The 16,462-nt window shown below is 48.5% G+C and overlaps 1 non-coding gene across 1 annotated transcript; it reads left to right on the top strand.

Annotated features, from left to right (window-relative positions):
- The first annotated feature begins 8,487 nt into the window (after positions 1-8,487).
- On the top strand, positions 8,488-8,561 carry TRNAT-AGU (transfer RNA threonine (anticodon AGU)). The gene has a single exon. It is a non-coding gene; the product is annotated as a tRNA-Thr (tRNA).
- The last annotated feature ends 7,901 nt before the right edge of the window (positions 8,562-16,462 follow it).

Below are 16,462 nucleotides of genomic sequence, written 5' to 3' on the forward strand. Positions count from 1 at the left end.
CCATCTTATTATTTAGAGCTCTAGCATTGGTATACAAGCACTTTAAAAACTTGTCACTTTTTAGCTGTCTCCCGTTACATGATATAATTGAATGAGACTTTTTTCATTTGACTGTTTCTCATCAGATCCCACCTGTATTTTATCTTCCATACTCTCCTTCTTACTAGGACATAGACAATCTCTATTAGTAGAGCCTCCCCTTTGGGATGTCTCTGTCCGAACCACGTGCTCCTCCGCACCTGTTGGCTTTCCCACAGCCTTTAGTTTAAAAAACTGCTCTTTTTAATGTTAAGTGCCAGCAATCTTGTTCCATTTTGGTTTAGGCGGAGCTCATCCTTCCTGTATAGGCTACCCCTTTCCCTAAAGTTTCCCCAGTTCCTAATAAATCTAAACCCCTCCTCCCTACACCATCGTATCATCCACACATTGAGACCCTGCAGTTCTACCTGTCCAGCTGGCCCTGCGCGTGGAACTGGAAGCATTTCAGAGAATGCTACCATGGAGGTCCTGGATTTCAGTCTCTTACCTAGATGCCTAAATTTGGCATCCAGGACCTCTCTCCTATCCCTCCCTGTATCACTGGTACCTACATGTACCACGACCACCAGCTCCTCCCCATCACTACACATAAGTCTAGCTAGATGTCTCAAGAGATCCGGAACCTTCACACCAGGCAGGCAAGTCAGATTTTGCAAAGCCTATTTACTTGGGTGGGCCAGGAGGTTGACTCTAATTGAATACAGCAAAGGTTGCAGTAAGTATGGAGAGCATTAGTGTGCTCTCTTTCTCCTTCAGTTTGCCATTATTGAGACAGGAAGCCTGTCCATTTCTCTTCTTTTTGTGAGCCATGTTCACAGATTTAGCTGAGGTTGGTCCTGCTTCAAGTAGGGGGTTGGACTAGATAGCCTCCTGAGGTCCCTTCCAACCCTGATGATATTCTATGATTCTTTATTCTTTTTAGCAAGTATTTGGTTGGTGATGCTTTTTTGCTACCATCGGAATAACATATGTGTTGGCCGAAGTCACAAAGATTCAGAACAAGTATCTGTCTTTAATTTCAGCAAACCAGGACAGTTCCTTTCCACCACGCCGACAGTGATTTGGGAACTCTATCCCTCTGCTATGTCTTTCATCAATTTTCTCACATGAGACCTGCGGTTTTTCAGTTTGGAACTTTTCCAGAAGAATAAAAATGGTTCCCTGCAGCATTTGGTTCTGAATTTTGTTTTGCAGGAGAAGCCTGTGAAAACTGCTAATTTTCCTTTTCCCCTGGGACTCTCTGAATGGAGGGGTGTGACTAGCATTATATCTTTCCTCTAGGGAGATTTGTTGGTTCATTTTCTTCCTCTGACCAAGCCTGACATTGCCAATATTCATTGTCCTGCAGAGATTATCATCTACCTATCTGTGCTTTCATGATTTTAACTGGAGATCTGATTATATTATTTCTTGTACATTGTATTCTATGATTGAACACATTTAATTACAGCTCTCACACCCCTATGACTTTGCAAATAAAAATTATATCTACAAGAAAATATGAGAGGCCTGTTTTTCTACCTCCAGATTTTCTGGTACCAAGGAAATGACAAGATAATCAGGCTGCCTGCAAAAAAATAAAATCATTTTGTTGTACACACCAGTCTATGGAACTACATGGAAATATTGATAACGCGAGGCTAGGAAGTCAACATCATCACCCCCAGTTTACAAATGGAGGACGGAGGCACAGGGAGGTGGGGTAACTTGCCCATGGTCACACTGGAGAGGAGGTATGTGGAACCTAGATCTGATTTGCAGACCACATCATCATCCTTCCTCCCCAGCCATGGAGTCTGTGGCTAATTTAACACACAGGTTTTGGGCTACACCTGAAAGTGATATCAACATAACTAGGTCAGTCAGGGGCATGAAAAATCCATACCCCACTAATGTCAGGGGGGCTGGAACGGGGGAGGGGGGGCAGGGCCCCACCACTTTTTAAGCCGTAAAGGAGAGTACAGGGGCGGCTCTAGGAATTTTGCCGTCCCAAGCATGGGGCAGCAAGCCACAGGGGGCGCTCTGCCGGTGCCTGCGGAGGGTCTGCTGGTCCCGCAGCTTCAGCGGACCTCCTGCAGGCACCATCCGCAGGCACGCCTGCGAGAGGTCCGCCGAAGCCACGGGACCAGTGGACCCTCCGCAGGCAAGCCGCCGAAGGCACCCTGCCCGCCGCCCTCACGGCGCCGGCAAAGCGCCTCCCGCGGCTTGCCACCCCAAGCACACGCTTGGCGTGCTGGGGCCTGGAGCCACCTCTGGGTGAGTAACAGTGGGGAGGAGGGGGAGAGAAGAGAGCGGGCGCAGAGCCTCAGTGAGAAGGGATGGCATGGGGATGGGGCCACAGTTCAGGCACCAGTGACCCCCTCTCTTTTAGGGAGCTTTCGTCGCTCCTGACCAATATAACTAAATTAACACAACCCCCAATGTAGACACAGCTATGTGGAGGGAAGAGTGCTTCTGTCAACATAGCTAATATCATTCAGGGTGGCAGTGTTCCTACATCAGCAGAAAAATTCCTTCTGTCAGCATAGGCTGCATCTACACTATGGGTCTATGCCCGCTATAGTCTCCATAAGGTAGAAATATCCTGTGCCACAACCTTGGAAGACAATGTCCCATGCCATATATGCCCAAAACCTGTGCTGCTTTTAAGGCAGGATTTTTCAGTGAGAAACATTAAGGAATCACACAGCCCTAAACTTCTACATCTAGAGTTAAGGAAAGCAGCAATCTCTACTCTGCCTCCCAGTTTCACCTCCGTCAAGGGGAAAACGGCATTTCTATCCATGTAACACTGAGATTTTGCCTCTGGAGGGTCAAGATTAGCGGTGAGTTGAGCAGAGATGTTCGCTAATGAAATGTCAGTCCCCTCGCAGCTCTCTGCAGAAAACCCCAGGAAACTGGCTTTAAAATATATTTCTGTAACTTACAGGGCTGTCTCGCCTCTGCGGAGTCTGAATTTGCCAGAGCTTATTCTGGCTCCATTTGTAGGTCACTAGGAAAGGCTCCATATCATTTCTAATGAGCCAGTCCTTCTAGGTTTGACTTTCTCAGGTGCTGAGCAGCCTTAAATCCCCCCACAGTGAGAAAGGGATGTCCTTGTGCTTAAAACACTCCCCTGGGACTCTGTGGATCTAGGTTCTATTCCTGGACCTGCAACGGGCTCTCTGTTTGACCTTCAGCAAAAGTTGTCAGGAACCCACAGCTCCTAGTGACTTCTGGAAATCAGGCTCTTAATTTCTCTGTGCTTCAACTTTGGGACCTGTAAAACGGGAGTGATGATATTTCCCTACTTTGCAGGGGTGTTGTGGCACAGTCAGGTACTAGACTGATGCATACCACAGAAAAGCTCTTAAAGAATTAATGCTTTGCATAGACAAGTCCCCTGTGCTAGCAAAAATGGGATCTGTGTTTAGATCATTGCAGTGCTGCCATCCTGAGTTTGCAGGCAGACAACTGCTGTGTCTCTGCTGCTGCTCAGAGCTCTGCCAAGTGAAAGCTGACCAGTCCAGTCCATTTTCACTGCTGCTGTCTAAAACTCTATGGGCAGCAATGAAACAGACTGCCAATTTCATTCTACTTCTTGGGAAATTCAGGAGCAGCATGAAAGGCAGGTGCTGGAGCTGTTCACTGGGGAGGAGGCATAAATACTGGGGACTGGGACAGGAGTAGAATGGAGACACACCCCCTGACAGCAGCAGGAAGGCATACATAGAATCTTCGAGACACACATACACATAATCACACAGGCTCCTCGGTGTCAGCAGTCAAGAGGTGGATAACACTAGCCGTTGTAGCAATATAACTAATTTGTTTGTTTTTTAAAATCACACCCCCTAACTGGATCAAAAACTGTGTGTAGCACAAACCTCAGAGGGGACAAACTGGCATTTAATCAGATTAGCCAAATCTCACCAAATAAACTCATTAATTGGCAATTAACAAGTTATTCACCCAGGGCTCCATCCTGCAAGGTGCTGAGCCCACTGGCCCTGATCCAGCACACCATATGAGCATGTGTATAATTCAGGCATCCACGTAGTCCCATTGACTTCTATGGGGTGATGTTCATGCTTACGTGCTTTTCTGGATTGGACCCTGGCTGCTGAGTATTCTGCAGGATTGAGCCCTTGGATGAATAACTCCTCCCCACCCCGATAAAACAGTGAAATATTTAAGAGATTGTTGTTTGGTTTTTGTTTAAAAGAACAGTGTCATCAAGGAAGCAGACTGCCTCGCAAGAAGTATTAGCTATCTATTTGCTTAGATAAGCTAAAAGAAGGGATTATGACACATGAGACTCGAAATACGCTTGGTACAGCTCAGATTTGTTCCAATCTGCCATCCAAAGAAGCTCTGTTGTAAATATTGTGTGGGGACGAGGGAAAGGAACCTGAGATGTAAACAAGAAACAGGACACATATATTTCAGACTGTGCTCAGGAGCATAGGCTCTCCCCAGCAACAGCAGCATCCCATGGAACTGTAAGATATTCATAACGCCAAACGCGGAAAAGCAGGCTCTAGAAAGCTACATATTCCATGTAGGATGGACTCAAAACCCATTGGAGTCTATGGGAAACCGTCACTGGGCTTTGGATTGGGCCCTTTAGAAACAGAAACAAAGGGGCAAATGTCAGGCTTTAATTGAGGAGTCAGATCCATCACCAAACCCTGAACACCGGCTTTACAATTTGGGGGCAAACAACCACAAATGAAGTGACCATCAGCTAACCTCCGGACTCTTGTGGATTGTCAAATCGAACTTTTGACCTTTATGCCTCATACATCACGACTTGGCAGAAGCTTGTGGCTCTGGCTGCCTGAAATGTGCCATGCTTGTAGTCCTGTGCAAGAGGCAGCTTTCATATGCTAAGGGTCCCACCCCACCCCCTAGAGCTGCTACAACAATACAGAGAGACAAAGTGGGTGAGGTGAATGGAACAGTCCCTTGAAATCTGTGGTAATTACTTATGCTAAACAATCAGCTCCACCTTGTATTTAGCTGTCCCAGACCTGAAGAAGAGCTCTATGTAGCACAACAGCTTGTCTCACTCACCAATCAACGTTGGTCCAATAAAAAAAATCACCTTGTCTCTTTAATATCCTGGGACCCACAGGCTACAACAAGGCTGCATACAACAATATTAAGAAGGACAATGTGCGAATCTGCATAGCAAAGGTCTGCTCATTAGGAGCACATCATTAGGGAGCTCTGAGATGAAAGCCTGGCTGGGTTCTGCATTATCTCTATGCTAGGCCTTTGATTTCCAAAGGAAGGCTGGTGGAAAGCATCAATCACCTCTTTTTCTCAGAGGAAGGGTCATCAGTCCAGCCAGTTGGTGGCCAAAGTCATTATCAACCACTGCTCAAGAGGGGTTTAAGGATCGACGGCTGGCTACAGGGAATTGGCCATTACATTGAGAGTCACCAGTGACTCAGAAAGGAAGCCAAGAACTGAATAGCTCTCATAGGATTCCAGGGCAGTGCTTGAAATCCTTAATCTCACCCTACCTGAGTGTTGGTAATTTAACTCCAGTGTATAAGGAAAGCCCACTACAATACACAGTTAGTTACACAGAGGAGGCTAATGAATTTACAATGGCCTTTGGGCTGCCGCTAATTAACACGGATCTATACACTGGTGGCTCCTTGAAATGTGAATGGATTTCTAGTCTAGTGACAGAATCGCCCACTGAAGATATTTCTGCTTCAAAGGTAATTTACAAGAAAGACTTTTAGTGCTATTACTGTATCATTTACCCACTAGGAGCTTTATTACATTAACACTGAAAGGTGCTGTGCCATCAGATTGTTCCTACACCAAAAATTGAGGGGAAAGGGGTGGTTAAATGAACAGCCTCAAACCAAAACATTGTCAAGAGAAAGCATTTCTCAGCAGCAAACAGGCATGTTCCGTGCCCCTGTCAGGCACATTGGAGCTGACAAGTTGTATGCAAAGTGGCTGTCAATAAGATGATACTCATTGTGTAGCTGAATTTATGCCAGGACTGTAATTCATGGATGAACTATGGCCCCTTGTACACTGGAGAAATTTGCACCATTACATGAATTTAAAATGGCCTCAATACAGATGTGCTGCAAGTGTGTTTTACACTTCTCTGATAAATTATCAGCGTAACCTTGATGGTGTGAATTCCTCAAATGGTTTGCAGACCTGGCTTCTGACAAAGGTCCAGCTCAGACTGAAGGTGCAGCAACAAAACTGCAGGCTCAAAAAGATGACGCCGTAAATGGCGTTGATAGATATGTGGACAGGGTAACCACTGTGATGGGTTGTATCACAGAGACCCCCTTGGGAGCTGCCACCTGATGTGCCAAGACTACTTCTGCCTCTACTTTCCCTGCCAGCTTGGGACTCCAGAGCCCTGCCTCATTGTGCCAAACATGCTTGCCAGCCACGAACACAGACCCAGGTCTGAACCACGTCCCACAAACTGCAAGCTTAACTGAAAGCGGCTTAAGAAGTAAATGTTCCTGTCTTTAACACTCAGATGCCCAACTCCCAATGGGGTCCAAATAAATCCGTTTTTACCCTATATAAGCTTTACACAGGGTAAACTCATAAATTGTTCGCCCTCTATAACACCAATAGAGAGAGATGCACAGCTGTTTGCTCCCCCCACCCCAAGTATTAATACATACTCTGGGTTAAATAATAAGTAAAAAGTGATTTTATTAAATACAGAAAGTAGGATTTAAGTGGTTTCAAGTAGTAACAGACAGAACAAAGTGAATTACCAAGCAAAATAAAATAAAATAAAATAAAACACACAAGTCTATGCCTAATACAGTAAGAAAACTGAATGCAGATAAAACCTCACCCTCAGAGGTGTTCCAGTGAGCTTCCTTTTACAGACTAGTTTCCTTCTAGTCTGGGTCCAGCAATCACTCACACCTCCCATGGTTACTCTGTCCACATATCTATTCAAGGGACACCATCATAGGACCTAATCACATCAGCCACGCCATCAGGGGCTCATTCACCTGCACATCTACCAATGTGATATATGCCATCATGTGCCAGCAATGCCCCTCTGCCATGTACATTGGCCAAACCGGACAGTCTCCATGCAAAAGAATAAATGGACACAAATCTGATGTCAAGAATTATAACATTCAAAAACAAGTCGGAAAACACTTCAGTCTCCCTGCACACTCAATTACAGACCTCAAAGTCACAATCCTTCAACAACAACAAAAACTTCAAAAAAAGACTTCAGTCAGAAACTGCAGAAACTGCAGAACTGGAATTAATTTGCAAACTGGACACCATTAAATTAGGCTTGCATAAACACTGGGAGTGGATGGGACGTTACACAAAGAAAAAACTATTTCCCCATGCTAATTTTCCCCCTACCGTTACTCGCACCTTCTAGTCAACTGTTGGAAATGGGCCATCCTGATTATCACTACAGAAGTTTTTTTTCTCCTGCTGATAATAGCCCACCTTAATTAATTAGTCTCATTAGAGTTGGTATGGCAACCCCCATTTTCTCATGTTCTCATATATATATATATATATATATATATATATATATATATATATATATATATATACCTTTGTAGCAGAGTGGGTCTCTGCTCTGGCCCGGAAGGTGTTAAAACAGCCCTGGATAAGGGCTGGGGCTGGAGAAAGCAGCCCTTTAGGCTGGGCTGATTGGGGAAGTGGCAGCAGCTGGGGCCATGCCCCAAACTGAGCAACAGGCCCTTATATAAGGGCAGAGAAGCCAGGAGCCCAGACAGTCTCTCTCTGCGTTCAGAGAGAGATGGGCCTGGTTGCTGGAAGCTGAGATAAGGTACCTAGGGGGAAGCAGGGCTGGGGAAAGCCCCAGGCTGCGGCCTAGAATTAGGCCAGGAGGTACTGAGGTTGCAGGGTGCAACCCAGGGGTAGGCCAAGGCAGTAGGTCCAACCCCCTTTGCCAATGATGAGAGGCTAATACTGCAGTCTGCCCCAGGGCGTGGGGCTAGCTAATGGCTGGGCAGTTGCCAAGACACTGAGGCAAAGTGGGGAGAGAGGGTGGGGGGTTCCCAGGGAGGGGAAACCCCTGAGGAAGGGGTTACTGCCAGGGGGCAGAACTCCACATACAAGGGGCACCAAGGGACATGGGGCCAGTAGCCGAAAGGCAGATCACCAGCCTGCAGAGGGTGCTCCGAGCTGGAATTTGAGCTAATTCCCTGAAGCAACCAGCAGGAGGTGCCGCGGGGGTGAGTCCTCACGTTTACAATCTTCCTACTGTATTTTCCACTGCATGCATCTGATGAAGTGGGTTTTAGCCCACAAAAGCTTATGCCTAAATAAATTTGTTAGTCTCTAAGGTGCCACAGGTATTCCTCATTCTTTTTACCGTCTGTAATGTGGACTTTCGAAGATGTACATTACAGTAGCTCCAGTTATTGCAACGGGATGCAGTGGATGTGATGGAAGGCAGGCATCTTGGCTTAGCTGGCTAAAGCACCTGTCTAGTAAACAGGAGATCCTGGGTTCAACTCCCAGTGGTGCCTTGTTGTATGGCTTTGTGGGGTTCTGTGGCCTGCCTTGTGCAGGAGGTCAGACTAGATGATCAGATTGGTCCCTTCTGACCTATGAGTCTATAAGTATTCATCTTCTGACATGCTGACCCTGGTCATGTGACTTACTTCTTCTTTTTCCTTTATGCCACTTTTCCTGGTGAGGGTCGTGGTGGCAGCATGGAGAGTAGGGAGGACCACACCTCCTTTTCCTCTGCAACAGTTCCCAGCTCTTCCTGGGGGATGCTCCAGTGTTCCCAGGACAGTTGGGAGATATAATCCCTCCAGTGTGTCCTGGATCGGCCTCAGAACCTCTGTCCAGTGAATGTGCCCACTATAGCTCCAATGGAAGCCACCCAGGGGGCATCCTTATCAGATGCCCGAATCACCTCAACTGGCTCCTCTTGGTCCGGAGGAGTAGCGGCTCTACTCTGAAGCCCTCCAAATAACCGAGCTTCTCACTCTATCTTGGAGAGTAAGCCCAACCATCCTGCAGAGAAACCTCATTTCTGCCACTCTTACCTACGATCTCATCCTTTCAGTCATTACCCAAAGTTCATGACCATAGATGAGGATGGGAATGTAGAGTGACCTGTAAAGCGAGAGCATTGTTCGAGAACTCAGCTCTCGCTTCCCCATCACACATCGGTACAACGCCCGCATCGCTGCCGCCACTGCACCAATCCACGGATTGATCTCACACTCAAGCTTGCTGTTACTCACATACAAGACTCTTAGATACTTCAACTTGTTCAATAAGGCCAGCTGCTCCCCCTTCACCTGGAAAGAGCAGCCTCCTTCCTTCCAGGAGAGGACCATGACCTCTGATTTAGAGGTGCTAAGTCTCATCCCAGCTGCTTCACACTTAGCAGCGAAATGTTTTAGAGCACGTCGGAGATCGCAGTCTGACGTAGTAAGAAGGATATCATCATCTGCAAACAGTGGCGATGCCACCTCCGAGTCCCCATACCGGATGCACTCCACAGCTTGGCTGTGCCTTGATATCTTATCCAGGAAAATTACAAACTGGAGTGGGGACAAGATACACCCTCCGCGGAGTCCAACACCCACCTTGAACGAACTAGACTTAATGTCAAGAATATGAACACAACACTAGGGTTGCCCAGAGGATTAGGGGGCCTGGGGCAAAGCAATTTCGGGGGCCCCTTCCTTAAAAAAATTGCAATACTATAGAATACTGTATTCTCATGGGGGTCACTGCAGGGCCTGGGGCAAATTGCCCCACTTGTCCCCCACCCCCTCCTCTGGGCAGCCCTGCACATCTCTCACTCCAAGAATAGAGGGACCGGATAGCACACAAAAGTGGCACCAGCAACTCATACTCCCATGGCAGTTCCCACAAGACATCTCTGGGAACATGGTCATATGCCTTCTCCAGTCTACAAAACAAAGGAAGATCAGATTAGCAAACTCCCATGACCCCTCAAGTATCTGCAAGACAGCAAAGAGCTGGTCCATTGTTCAACAGCCAGGATGGAATCTGCATTGTTCCTCCTCAATCTGAGGGCTGGCCTACACTAGGGGGAGGGTATTGATCTAAGATACTTTGACTTCAGCTACGCTATTCACATAGCTGAAGTTGCGTATCTTAGATCGATTTACCTCGGGTCCTCACGGCGCGGGATCGACATCTGTGGCTCCCTGTGTTGACTCCGCTACCGCTGCTCTGGTGGAGTTCCGGAGTCAATGGGAGCGCATTCGGGAATTGATATATCGCATCTAGATGAGACGCGATATATTGATCCCCGAAAAATCGATCGCTACCCGCCGATACGTACCCTGAGGTTCAGCTAACAGGCATAACCTCCTTTCCAGCACCCTGGCATAGGTTTTGCTGGTCATGTGATTGAGTCCAGGAAATGAAGATCAGTCTCTTTCAAGCACTGTGTGTATCACACTCTTATCACAGTCAGAACCAGTTCCAGTCAGGGCCGGCTCCATGCACCAGCTAAGGAAGCAGGTGCTTGGGGTGGCCAATACAAAAGGGCGGCACTCCGTCCGCTACTGGGGTGGCACATCTGGGTCTTCAGCAGAAATTTAGCGGCGGATCCCTCAGTCCCTCTCTTCCTCTGTGAGCTGCCGCCGAAGTGCCGCCGAAGAGGAAGAGAGGGAGTGAAAGACCCGCCACCGAAGAATGGTGCAGCAGGATTGAGCTGCCGCTGAAGTGCCCTCGATCGCCTTTTTTCCCCCGCCATTTGGGGCAGCAGAAAACCTGGAGCCAGCCCTGGTTCAGATCATTGTCCAATGACACCAGTAACGGACATCATTCATTTTGTGAACTGTTCAGGACCAGCATAGCTCAAAACCCACCAGTTTCAGTTCTGACGAATATTCAAATACATGGATGCTTCTCTGAATTCTGGGAGTCTGCCCTTGCTCTCATTTGTTCCTTGCCTACATCATAACCACAGCATGAGAGAAAGGATGGTCCAAATTTGGGAGACCTAGGTTTAAGACCCTGCTCTGCTATATACTTCCTCTGTGGTTACTTAGCCTCTCTGAGCCTCAGGTCCCATCTGTACAATGGGACTAACAGCAGTGCCCTGCCTCATCAGGGTGCTGTGAGGTTAAATACATTAGATAGCATGAGGCATTCGGATACTATGGTAACAGTGGCATACAAGTACCTAAGATAGCTCTTACACAACTCCAAAGCTGTCCTTCAGCATCTAATAAGGAGGCTCTCGTATAATATAAAAATTAAGAGAGACAAGGTGGGTGAGGTAATATCTTTTATTGGACCAACTTCTGTTTTTGAGAGAGACAAGCTTTCAAGCTAACACAGAGCTCTTCTTCTGGTCTCGGAAGTTCTATCAATTTATCTATTTAGCTGTGACGCTCTGATTAAGCCTCCCAGACCTGTGTAAGCTCAAAAAAGTTTGTCTCTTTCATCAACAGAACTTGGTCCAATTAAAGATATTACCTCACCCACCTTGTCTCTCCAATATCCTGGGACAGACATGACAACAAAACTGCAAACTAGAGAGAGCTCACTCAGCTTCTAAGAAAGAAACTCTCACCGTATTTGGTTCTTTTGCTTAAAGCCAGAGCTGCTGAAGTCATGTGATTTCATATGATGCTCAGCTTTTACTGGGTGCAGGGCTGGCGCTACCATTTAGGCAGCCTAGGCAATCGCCTAGGGCGCCAGAATAATTGGTGGGCATCACTTTGCCGGAGGGGGCAGCAGGTGGCTCCGGTGGAGCTGCCACAGTCGTGCCTGCGGACGGTCGGCTGCTCGTGCGGCTCCAGTGGACCGCACGCAGGCATGACTGCGGCAGCTCCACTGGAGCCACGGAGCACTGGACCCTCCGCAGGCACCACTGCAGCAGCTCCACAGGAGCCGCAGGACCAGCGCGCGGGGCGGCGAAATTGCCATCCGCCTAGGGCGCTCAAACCCCTAGCGCCTGTCCTGACTGGGTGTACAAAAAGTTGCTAACCCTCATGGTTGCAAAGAAAATCTTGGAACTATGAATCCTAAAGTCTCAAAAAACAGAAGGCAAATCAAGAGAACCCAAAAAGGATTATTTTTTAAAAAATCTCATTATTTTAAATCAATATCATGACATTTGAATGCATGGGGATGACATTGCTGCCTATGTCTGCTCTGATCAGCGACTGGGGATGAGCTGCAGAGCTTCCTGGCCAGTCTGAAGTTATACTATTGATTGACAGTTCAACTACACAGTCAGGCCCAGATCCTCAGAGTTCTATATGCCTGTAGACGGGCAGACTCACCCCTGCGGCGCCTCCTGCTGGTGACTTCCGGGGAATTAGCTCATTCCAGTTCTGGAGCGCCCTCTGCAGCCCAGTGATCCACCTGTCCTCTGGCCCACATGTCCCTTCCTGGACCCGGCGCCCTTTTACCTGAGGTGCTGCCCTCTGGCAGTAACCCCTTTCTCTCTGGGTCTCCCCTCCCCAGGGAACCCCCACCCACTATCCCCACCTTGCCTCAGTATATGGCTACTGCCAGTCATTGTCTAGTGCCCTGGGGCAGACTGCAGTATCAGCCTGCTCATCACTGGCAAGGTTGAATCTGGACCTGCTGCCTTGGCCTGCCCCTGGGCGGCCCCCTGCAACTCCCTGTACCTGTTGGCCTTGTGCTAGGCCACAGCCTGGGGCTTTCCAGGTGGAGCTCCCCAGCTCCTCTGCCTTTCCCCAGCCCTGCTCCACTCAGGTACCCTATGTCTAGCTCCCTGCAGCCAGAGCCTTCTCTCTCTACAAACAGAGAGAGACTGTCTTTCTGCCCCTGGCTTCTCGGCCATTATAGGCCAGCTGAGTCTGTTTGGGGCATGGCCCCAGCTGCAGCCACTTCCTCCAATCAGCCCAGCCTAAAGCTGCTTTCTCCAGCCACAGTCCTCTCCCAGGGCTGTTCTTAACCCTTTAGGGCAGAAGCAGGGTACCACTCTGCTATAACGCCTCTAACCTGTTAATTTCAATTGAAGTTAGGATCTGGGCTTCAGTTCTTGAAGGTACCTCATCGAGCATGTTTCCTCACTATCCCCTCTGGTCCCTACCTCTCAGGGTATGTCTATACTACAGGATTATTCTGATTTTACATAAATCAGTTTTGTAAAACAGATTGTATAAAGTCGAGTGCACGCAGCCACACAAAGCACAATAATTCGGCGGTGTGTGTCCATGTACCGAGGCTAGCGTCGATTTCTGGAGCATTGCACTGTGGGTAGCTATCCCGTAGCTATCCCATAGTTCCCGCAGTCTCTCCTGCCCGTTGGAATTCTGGGTTGAGATCCCAATGCATGATGGTGCAAACAGTGTCGCGGGTAATTCTGGGTAAATGTTATCACTCATTCCTTCCTCCGTGAAAGCAACGGCAGACAATCATTTTGCGCCCTTTTTCCCTGGATTGCCCTGGCAGTTGCCATAGCATGGCAACCATGGAGCCTGTTTTGCCTTTTGTCACTGTCACCGTATGTGTACTGGATGCCGCTGACAGAGGCGATACTGCAGCGCTACACAGCAGCATTCGTTTGCCTTTGCAAGGTAGCAGAGACGGTTACCAGTCGTTCTGTACCATCTGCTGTGCGATTGTAAATTGGCGATGAGACGACGGTTATCAGTCGTTCTGTACCATCTGCTGCTGTCATGGGTGCTCCTGGCTGGCCTCGCTGAGGTCAGCCGGGGACGTAAAGACAAAAATGAGAATGACTCCCCGGGTCATTCCCTCCTTTATGTTTTATCTAAAAATAGAGTCAGTCCTGCCTAGAATATGGGGCAAGTGTACTAGAGAGCCAGTGCATCAGAGGACCAGAGAGCACAGCCGCTCCATGTCAGATCCCGCAGAAATGATGAGCTGCATGCCATTCTAGGGGGTGCCCCTGCAACAACCCCACCCGTTGCTTCCTTTCTCCCCCAACCCTCCTGGGCTACCGTGGCAGTGTCCCCCATTTGTGGGATGAAGTAATAAAGAATGCAGGAATAAGAAACACTGAGTTTTTAGTGAGCTAATATGAAGGGGAGGCAGCCTCCAGCTGCTATGATAGTCCAGGCAGGACATTAAACGGTGGGGGGGGAGAGGAGCCCAGCATCCCGCTGCTAGGATAGTCCAGGCAGTACAGAATCTTTTCTTTAGACATGAAAGGGGGGGCTGATGGAGCTTAGCCCCCAGTTGCTATGATGAGGACGGTTACCAGCCGTTCTGTACCATCTGCCGGGAATAACTGAGATTCATTCCTGTTTTTACCCAGGTGCCTCCAGCTGACCTCACCTGAGGCCAGCCAGGAGCACTCACGGGATGATGACGAGGACAGCTATCAGTCCTTTTGTACTGTACTGTCTGCCACCGGGGAGGGGAGAGGATGCTGCTGTTCAGTGCCGCAGTACCCCATTTACCAGCAGCATGCAGTAGACATAGGGTGACATTGAAAAAAAGTCAAGAAACGATTTTTTCCCCTTTTCTTTCATTGGGGGAAGGGGGGGTAAATTGACAAGATATACCCTGAACCAGCCCGGACAATGTGTTTGACCCTACAAGTATTGGGAGCTCAGCCAAGAATGCAAATACTTTTCAGAGACTGTGGGATAGCTGGAGTCCTCAGTCCCCCATCCCTTCCTCCATGAGCGTCCATTTGATTCTTTGGCTTTCCGTTACGCTTGTCACACAGCACTGTGCTGTGGACTCTGTATCATAGCCTGGAGATTTTTTTTCAAATGCTTTGGCATTTCGTCTTCTGTAACGGAGCTCTGATAGAACAGATTTGTCTCCCCATACAGCGATCAGATCCAGTATCTCCCGTACGGTCCATGCTGGAGCTCTTTTTGGATTTTGGACTGCATCGCCACCCGTGCTGATCAGAGCTCCATGCTGGGCAAACAGGAAATGCAATTAAAAAGTTCGTGGGGCTTTTCCTGTCCACCTAGCCAGTGCATCCGAGTTCAGATTGCTTTCCAGAGTGGTCACAATGGTGCAGTGTGGTATACCGCCCGGAGGCCAATACCGTTGATTTGCGGCCACACTAACCCTAATCCGACATGGCAATACCGATTTCAGCGCTACTCCTCTCGTCGGAGAGGAGTACAGAAACTGGTTTAAAGAGCCCTTTATATCGATATTAAGGGCCTCGTTGTGTGGACAGGTGCAGGGTTAAATCGGTTTAACGCTGCTAAATTCGGTTTAAACGCATAGTGTAGACCCGGTCTCAGTTCCTGCTTTTGCCAGTACTCTTGAGAAGTGGTGTGTACATTGCCAGGAAGGCATGTGCCTCCTCAGAGAGCTTTTCGAGGAGCATATGAAATGGGAATGTGTGCTGCTGCAGCTGCAGGAAGGGTTTCAGCTCCCTTTTCATGACCTTCCATGCAGCTGCAGCGAATCATCCTTGCGCTTTATGTCCTGTGCTTTCCCCAAAAGCACTTCAAAGGCAGGCCGGGCAGGGAGCGCCTCAAATTTCAGAATAGGTTTGGCAGCTCCACCCAACTAGAGACTGCGGCCTGCTAAATCCCAGAGAGAATTCCAGCCAGTGCCCCTCAACCCGAAAGGCAGGGGCAGTGCCTGGTAAGAGGGCTGCTGAGTGAAAGCAAGAGACAAGGGTGATCCTCAAAGCTGAATGAGGGGAAACCCACAGGCAATACTTGATAGCAGAGGTGCCAACTTCCCCAGTTCTCAGGGGGTGCTCAACCCCTGCTCTGCCCCAGGCCCTGCCCCAACTCCAACCCTTCCCTCAAGTCCCCACCCCACCTCTTCCTGCCCCGTTCCACCCCTTCCCCACCTCTTCCTGCCCCCACTCTTCCTCCATCCCCCAGCACCTCCTGAATGCTGCTGAACAGCTGATTGTGGTGGGTGGGAGGCACTGGGCGGGAGGGGGAGGCACTGATCAGCGGTGCTGCTGGTGGGTGCTGAGCACCCACTTTTTTTCCATGCGTGCTTCAGTCCCAGGGCACCCACGGAGTCAGTGCCTATGCTTGATAGTCAAGCTCCTCTTCTCACTGTCACTCTTGCCTGCTTTCTACTGCCCTAGGTAGAGTTCTGAGATTCTCACTGTCTGTCTCTTCAGGTGCTGGAGGGGAAGGAGCAGAGCTCCTATGCATCAACAAAGGTTTCCACATCTATGCCTGTCTCTGCCATAATACCGCCTCCCCCAGCAGCATAGAAAGGAGCAAGGAATGAAATTAACATTCGTGTCCGAGACACCAGGAACAAAGACAAACTGCTGTGCAGATCGGATTTCCTAAAAATACTGAAAAAGAAAGTGCCAAGAATGTCCTAACTTTAGTGAAACTCTTCAGCGTGTACTTAAAGCTGTTTACCTTACTAGCCAAAGACTGGCATTGCAACACAGCTTTTCCCACGGTAGAAACTTTTACAGTTTCTAACCCGGTCCTTCAAAATAAAATGAATTCACGTTAAATATATATATGAA

Source organism: Gopherus flavomarginatus, chromosome 5 (genome assembly GCF_025201925.1).
Source record: "Gopherus flavomarginatus isolate rGopFla2 chromosome 5, rGopFla2.mat.asm, whole genome shotgun sequence".
NCBI classification, from domain to species: Eukaryota; Metazoa; Chordata; order Testudines; family Testudinidae; genus Gopherus; species Gopherus flavomarginatus.